The 8,593-nt window shown below is 45.6% G+C and overlaps 1 protein-coding gene across 2 annotated transcripts in view; it reads left to right on the top strand.

Annotated features, from left to right (window-relative positions):
- Clptm1l (CLPTM1 like) overlaps positions 1-8,579 on the top strand; it is a 29,956-nt gene extending 21,377 nt beyond the window's left edge. The window contains exon 18 of one of the 2 annotated variants that reach the window (XM_036207471.1): positions 8,559-8,579. The gene's annotated coding sequence lies outside the window, so the exon portion shown is untranslated. Of the gene's footprint in view, positions 1-5,100; positions 5,382-8,558 lie in introns of those variants that run through there. The other variant, XM_036207470.1, reaches the window with a different exon arrangement.
- Positions 8,580-8,593: the final 14 nt, after the last annotated feature.

Raw genomic sequence — 8,593 nt, forward strand, 5'->3', positions numbered from 1 at the left:
TGCTCACTCCAATAAAGCCATACCTAATAGTGCTACTCCTTATGAGATTATGGGAGCCAATTGCATTCAAACTACCACAGAAACATAGGTCCTCATGACTAAGCTGTGATACAGTATAAATCAAAGGCACACTGGAATAGTTGGATAGTTTAAAGATGCATGCTATAAACCTTAAAACTATTAAACCAAACAAATATTTCCATTAAGCCGTTATAGAAATGAAATGTATTGCCAGATAGTGGTGGCACTCACCTTTGATCCCAGTACTCAGGAAGCAGAGGCAGGCAGATCTCTGTGAGTTCGAGGCCACCCTGGGCTACAGAGTGAGTTCCAGGAAAGGAACAAAGCTACACAGAGAGACTGTCGAAAAACCAAAAAAAAGGAAATCAAATGAATCATCTAAGTACTCACCCCAAGTCATACATGCCTATATAATCTTGAAGCAGGAAGCAGAAGTTAAAAGCTAGGCTCATCTACATGTGAGTTCAAGGCCTGCTTGAGCTACATGAGACCTTGTCTCAAAAAAAGAAAAAAGACAAAGTTGTAACATGAAAATGAAGAAGGAGGAGCAGATGAGTCAAGTAGAAAACAGCAACATAGTCAACTTAAGCCAAGACATCCTAATAGTTACATTAAATATAAATGGTTTTCACATCTCCAAATAAAAGGCAAGGATTGCCAGACTGAATAAAAAAGACCCAATTGTGTACTGCTTTTAAGAAACCTATTTTAAATATAAAGATGCAAATAAGCAAAAAATAATATTATATATATATATATAGAGAGAGAGAGAGAGAGAGAGCAAAACAAAGCTAGACTGGCCCCATTAGTATTGGGGAAAATAGGTTTCAGGAGAAAATATGACCAGGGAGTAAAGTATGTCTTCTCATAGTGCTACGGGCCACAGGAATATATTATAAGGACTCAGCTGGTTATGCCAAAGCCACTACCTGAAGGGATCAAGGAATTCCTTCAGAGGAAGCCAAATTCCAAGGAGCCTTTGGTGTTATTTGGCTTGTTATATATCAGCTATCTTCTGTTATGCAAATCATGTGTGCCTGCATAGCTTTCCCAGTTGATTTTTTCCTAAGAATTTCTAACTGTGGACAATCACTATTTGGACATATACATTTGAGGTTCTGGAGAACAACCTCAGGAAAGACTTCCTTCCCCAGGCCCATCCATTTCTCCTCTTTCAGCACTGGAATCAGATATGTCCCTTAGCCACATTCAAGGACTAACAGAACTAACAGTCCAGACCACCACATAATAAGTCTCCTGAATTAAGGTAAATTCCACACAGAGACACTGCCTAGGTCAGGTGGACCATAAGTAATAGCTTCAAACAATTTAGCTTGGACCCTCCTTTTCTTATAGCCTTACTAACTTTATAGACCTCTAACTCCTTACCTAACCACTTCTAGGAATATTTAGATAACTCTTCTGTGCTGACAGCTATGCACAGCCAGAACCCCAGTTCAAACCTCCCTGTAACTACCATCATTGGCAGTATCTGGCCAGGTCTATCCCTAGATGGAGGAAAGTACCTTATCAGAGATACCTCTGTACTCTCTAAGAACAGACTTAAGTGTCCAGACTAGCTGAGAAGGCCTGGCGGATGTGCCAAATAAGCTTAACTGTCTCCTTTCCCAAATCATACCTCTAGTTCCAGATCTCCCTTTCTATCACCAGAGGCATCTAGCTGTACACATGTTGCCTAGCAACTGAGCACACTTTTCTCCAACCCTGCAGAAAAAATGACAGATAGCTTGGACAGATGAGAGTCAAAGGGACAAAAAGGCAGTTTTATTTTCAGAGAGGATAGAACTTAGAGATATGAGGAGAGGAAGAGAGGGTAGGGAACTTGAGGATGGAGAACTGAGAGGGATACGGAGGATTTTGACCAGAGAGAACATGTAGATGAGACAGAAGATGAGGAAGAGCCAGATGGGGGAGTACTAGCTGGGTAAGAACGAGGTGAGAAGACCTAGATGAGGCAGAATTAAGATAGAACTTGGAACAGTAGATAAAGGTAGAGAGAAATCAGGCAAGAAGGAGCTAGGCATGAGATCAGAACTGAAGCTGTGTATGTAGGATTTTATCCCAGAGAAATAAAAGCAAGTGGACTACAGAGCTGGGTGTGCTGAGATTCTATTTCCCGAAAACAGTCCTCGCTGTTCATAGTTCTCTCCTGAGCCCCTGGGAAGTGTACTATTAAGGCTGGTCCTAAAATACTATACAAGACCATAGATAACAGTTTGTCATAGGGACAGGGTAGTCATGTTTATAGGCCAGGCTCAGAGCTTCAAACTAAGAAGCAGTGATTGAGCTACAGGGAAAAAGTCAAATTTCCGTCCATCAAATGACAAACTCTTACAGCAATGACAGGATACGCATGCAGAAGGTCTGTAAGGATATGGGAAGCATGCAGAAAACACTCCCCACACCATCTAGTTAACATTTACAGACCCTACCCCAATGTTAGCAGAATACATTTTTGAAGAACTCAAGGAATGTTTACCAAGAACGACCATATTCCTGGCGATAAGGCAATTTAAATATCACACTTTGAAATAACCCATGGATCAAAAAAGAAAGATAAGTGATACATGCCTGTTATCCCACTCTTGAGAGGCTAAGGCGGGAGGATCACTGAATTTAAGGCCATCTTGGGCTATATAGAAAGACCCTGGCTTTTAAAAAGAGGGGCCGGGTGGTGGTGGTGCACGCCTTTAATCCCAGCACTCAGGAGGCAGAGCCAGGAGGATCTCTGTGAGTTCAAGGTCAAACTGAGCTACCAAGTGAGTTCCAGGGAAGGCACAAAGCTACACAGAGAGACTCTTGTCTCGAAAAACCAAAAAAAAAAAAAAAGGGGACTTAGAAAAATATTTTTCACCTGAGTTGAAAACAAAATACCAAAATTTATAACACCTGTGTGCTAAGCTGAACATACAGCAATCCAGTAATAGGGAAATTTGCTCTGTCTTCTGGCAGAAACTGAAAGTGATTAAATGTCCCAAGGCGTCTCTCTTGAACTAAAAAAGGACAAGGAAATGAACCCTGAAGTAAGTAGGATATAACAATAGAATTCAAAGAAACAATAGAAAACCTACATAGAAGCCCAGGACCCCCAAAGCTGGTTCTTAAAGACCAAAAAATCCATTGCCATCCCAGCTCAGGTGGGTGAAGCAGAGAGCCAGGTCACCAGGGTCTGCATAGGTGGAATAACAGAAGTGTGTTGTGGGTAGCCTTGTGCCAGTCTCTCTGATAGCTCAGGCAAAACAGACAAATCCTTTGGCTCAGTCAGGTGACTTTGACCACCTTTCCTTTGAAACACCGGATCTACCATAAAAACCTCACAAGGAAGAAAAGCTCAGAGACAGCTCCTACTTCAGAAGTGCCCCAATGTCCGAAATCAGCGTCCTCCCTCACTCCACTCCCGAAAGCCTGGATTTCCTGGACACATGGGCAGGAGAGTGGCCGCTGGCCATGGCTCTCCTCTGGATGTGTCTTCCTTTGGTGGTCCCATCCTCATGAGTTCCTCAAGTCTGGGGACTTCCTTGGTGAGAAGTCTATCTTCTTCCTGTCTGAGTTCAGGATTTTCCTTTGTCACTGTGTAGTTCTCTTTGTTTCTTCTGGTTAGTAATAATAATAATAGTAATAATAATGCATACATATCTCTCTTCAAAAATGGGAAAATTGTAGCCCGTTTTCCACATCTGTGCTTTTGTGGATGACCTTATCTTTTTATTTACTTCCATATTACCTGTTTTCTTTTAAGATAACTTTACTTGATACCTGGTTCATATGTTGAAACTTTGTTCCTTCGACTTACATAATCATTTTCTCTCTAGAAGCTCTATTTGCTTATCTACATCTACCGACCTGCTCTTTAGTTATATTCCACCCTCCTGATTTTGCATTCTAAACACAAACTTAAGTCATACTATGAATCAATTTCAGTACCTGGAATTTTACACCTATGGGGGTTGTTGTGGGTACATTTTTCGTTTCTTTTTTACACTTCTTCTGTACTTTCTGTGTTTGGACTTTTGAATTTTTGTTTTTTAACTGGGGTCGTTCCACTTGGTAGCTCAGGGTCACTTTGAACTCATGTCAGTCCTGTATGGGCTTCCTAAGTGCTGTATGTTTGGAGGGTTTTTTGTTTTGATTTTTGCTTCTATGTTCATATTTTGTTAAACTGTATAAATCCTAAGACCTAAAATGTGAAATGTTTGTTGTTATATTCCAGGAAGGACTTGAGGACTTGGCAGAGATCAGCATTGCTTTCAGAATCGTATACACACACACACACACACACACACACACACACACACACACACACACACACACCACTGTGATGAAGCAGAAGTCATAGTGTGAGGATCAGAACCCTAGAGTAAAGGCTGGGAGGTAATGAGAGGATTCTGGTGGGTGTATTGAGCAGGATGGTAAGTACTCACGTGTATCTTTCAAAGATATTTTCATCTGCTCTTAAAGTGCCACAAAGGAATGAGAGCATTTAAGAACTTACTGCAATAACGGCAGAAGAGATGGCAGTGGGTACATGCAGCACGCAGAAGGACCCAAGTCCTCTCCTCATGGACTTGAGCAGTGGCAGAGGTGCCTCTCCAAGGAAGGGGTTCAGCATCTCCTTTAACTACTGAAAACTGAACACTCTTTTCTCAAGTCAGAGGCCAGTGGCTTAGTCATTCACTGCTCTTTCCCTTGCCCTTGCTATTCATGATTACAAACAGCTCACATTGGATCTGCTGATTTGCCCAGCCTTGGAGAAACCTCTCTTCTGAAGGGCTTCACAGACACCCCATCCTCTGAGAAAGGACTACGTAGGCTAGCCAGCCATGTGCTTATAACAGGATCAATTAAGAAACTTAATTCCATAAGCAAATACAACCTTTCCAAGTCCAAGTGGATGAGTTTATCTTACTGTTTTCTTAAATTTCATCAAATAACTTCCAAGGTCTCGAAAATCCAAAGATGTAAAAAAGGAACTGAGCTCTGTTTGCCAAGCCATGAGGATTAAATAACGACATTCAAAGAGATTTTTGTGCCCTAAGTATTTTTTATTGGTTTTCATAGGCCGTTTAATGTGCAAGATGAAGCAAACAGAGATGGGAGTGGTGTCAGCATGGACTAAGGGACTGGCACTGAGAAAACAGGACCAGGTAATCTATCTCAAGAAGAGACCAAGTTGGTCAGTGCCAGGCCTCCTAAGCTCAGAACCAGTACATCCTCTCTTGAGGTGCTGTCTGTGATGTTAGGGAATCACCAGCTTCTGGGCCTATAAAAGTGCATGGTGGTATCCATTCACATACTTCCTGAGCTGTTTGATGTTGATGAAATAAACAATGGGTATGAAATTGCTGTGTCAGTAACAAACTCTGTAAATGAAAATTATTGTTCTTGTGTTCCCATCTTGAGCACTAAGTCATAAATCAGTATTCCAGTGATTTCTGAACATGACAAGCTACAGCAGAACAGCCTCACATCCAGAGCTTTACCTGGATTCCAGATGGGGATCCAGTGGGAGTCACTTGCTGCCAGCAGGATGGAGTAACAGACCAGAGCATGACAGGTCCCCAGGGATATCCTACATAGATACTTCTCCCTATATGGGTAGGGACCCTTGTGGTCCTCTCCTCTACCTCCTTCCCTACAGGGTTTCTAACCTCTACCACCTGCTGTCTCTGGGATAGCTTCTGGGTGCAGCCCTCCCCAAAGAGCCTCTGCCTGGTCTAGCATCGATAAGAACAGCTTTCTAAATGGGCCTGTTACAAGTATGCTCTCTCTGTTCACTGGTTCCATCAGAGCTCGTGGACAGCTTCTACATGTGTTTTCTGCTTTGATTTCTTCTAGTCTGTTTTTATTGTATTGATTCTGGGACTTGAACCCAGGGCCTCATGTATAGTCAGCAGGTGCTCCTTCTCTTTGTTTGTTTGGTTGGTTTTGTTGTTGTTGTTGTTGTTTGTTTGTTTTGTGGTTTTGGTTTTTGGTTTTTCAAGACAGGGTTTCTCTGGAGCCTGTCCTGGACTAGCTCTGTAGACCAGGCTGGCCTCAAACTCACAGACATCCACCTGCCTCTGCCTCCCGAGTGCTGGGATTACAGGCATGTGCCACCACTGCCCGGCCCCTCTTTGTTTTTTGAGGCAGGGTCTCACTTGGCACAAGTGGACCTTAAACTCACTGTGTAGCTGACGTGGGTTTGAATGTCTCATCATCATCCTGCCTCCACCTCCCAAGAGCTAGGATTACAATGATGAGCCACCGTGTCTGTAGCAGGAATCTTAAATGGTCTTATTAATAAAATCAAACCTGAGCCAGGTATTGGGGTGGATGTTGGAAGATCAGAGATGCAGAACAAGCCACAGCCACCTCACCTGGACAACTTCTCAACTGATCCTGTTTCCTCAGACTGGAAGCCTCTGTGCCCTTATCCAAATGGGTCTCAGCTTAACTGCTGCTCCAAAGCCTAAAAAGCTTAACCAGCCAAATGCTTCTAGTTTCTGGTCTTCATGCCTTATATATCTTTCTGTTTTTGCCATCACTCCCTGGGATTAAAGGCTCACTTCTTTGGATTAAAGGCTTGTGTCACTATGCCTGGCTGTTTCCAGTGTAGCCTTGAACTCACAGAGATCCAGAAGGATTTCTGTCTCTGGAATGTTAGGATTAAAGGTGTGAGTGCCACCATTTTCTAGCCTCTGTATCTAGTGGCTGTCTCTTCTCTGGCCCCAGATAAATTTATTAGGGTGCACAATATTTTGGGGAACACAATACCACCACACATGCCGGCTATATTCTCATTTTTGAAACTGTTTTCAATGCGAGTTCCTTTTGGGAACCACACTAAGGTAACTTTGTTGTTGGCACAAATTTCTCAGTTCAGTCCCAAATCTCCTAGGTAGCAGTACTCAGCAACCCTCAAAAACACCCCTCAAAGAGGCCGACACCCACTAAATGGACTTCTAAAATAGCACCTGTAATCCTGAGCATTTACAAGGCGGCAGACCTCATACAAGGGAGTAAATATGAAAAAGCGCCTGTCGGGAGGCCTCGAGGCCTGTTCAAATGCTAGGTTGGTGGATAGAAGCAATTTCCTCAGAAAGCTGAAGGCACCAAAGGTTAGATTTGTTAGCATTTCAGTGTTTGCCAAATTCAGCTACTGTGAAGACCACAGATTCCCTTCAAACTTCACCAGCCCCTAGCTTTGACTCTGGGTAGGGTCACTTCTTATGTCCCCTACCCCTAGCGCGCCGCCCTTCCCCCACTCCCACACTCCTGCTGTCAAGTATAGTTACAGCTGCCAGCCTCGAGTTAGATGGGCGGCTGTTTTGAGGTCGAGGTCTCTGTTTTGGCTATCTGCACACTCGGCACCCTTGGTCAGTGACCCGGGTCTCGCCACCGCGCGTGAGTGGGAGATGACCTGTAGCTCTGGACCCTGGCGGGCGAAGGCCGCTGTGACGGTGAGAAAACGGGCGCACAGCTTCACCTGGTCCCCCTCCTTTGGTGGCGGGTGTTAACGGAACCTATTTGGGAGGTGAGCTTATGGCAGACCACAATACAGCTTTAAGAACCTGTACAGTAGAATTCCGGCCGTAATTATGAAGCCTGACTGGAAAGAACTGCGACTGCCACCACCCACTGTCGGCACCGAAATCGAAGGCAGCAGCAGCCGGCTCTGGGGCAGGGAGGGCCTTAGGTTCCTCTGCCTACGCAACCTTCAATAAATCAAGGACAGGTGTCTTTGCTGGCGATCCCGCCCCAGTCTAGACTTCTGGGACCCCCAGCTCGGAGCGAAAAGGGGACCGAAAAGCTTTCTGTGGAGGGCAAACTTTCGTGACCGCGCCTTCCTCTGTTACTACTACATTTCCTGCAACCACTGAGCTCGGCTGGGGGCAAACGCCTGGCCGGTAGTCCCTAAGCGCCAACTGTGGGACCACCGACAGAAAAGAGCTATGAGCGCAACCCCGCCCCTTCCGCTACACGTTTGGTCCGCTTGGATTCCGCCCCTTCCTCTGTCCGACCCCGCCTTCTTCCGCCGCGGGCTCTCCTCGTCTGGGATCCCGACGCTTTTCTGAGTGCCTCTCTGTATCGAAGTTCCCGCACGTGGGTGGCTGGGCCGGACCTTGAGCGCGATGCCGCGTTGCCGGGCAGTGCGCTCCCTGCTGCGCAGCCAGTACCGCGAGGTGCTGCCTCTGGCAACCTTCGTGCGGCGCCTGGGGCTCGAGGGCAGGAAACTTGTACAACCCGAGGACCCAAAGGCCTTCTGCACGTTGGTGGCCCATTGCCTAGTGTGTGTGCCTTGGGGCTCGCAGCCTCCACCTGTTGGCCTTTCCTTCCACCAGGTGGGCCTCCGGGTGGAATCCCTGTGGGTCGGGGGCGGAGAGCCGGGAGGATGCGGGACAGCGCTCCTAGCTCACGTGTTAAGACCCTCTTCCTTTTTTTGGGAGCTGAGGATCGAGCCCAGGGCCTTGCGCTTGCTAGGCAAGTGCTTTACCACTGAGCTAAATCCCCAACCCCTAAGACTCTCTTCTTAACAGGTGTCATCCCTGAAGGAGCTGGTGGCCAGAGTCCT

The sequence above is a fragment of the Onychomys torridus genome, chromosome 15 (assembly GCF_903995425.1).
Source record: "Onychomys torridus chromosome 15, mOncTor1.1, whole genome shotgun sequence".
NCBI lineage: Eukaryota > Metazoa > Chordata > Mammalia > Rodentia > Cricetidae > Onychomys > Onychomys torridus.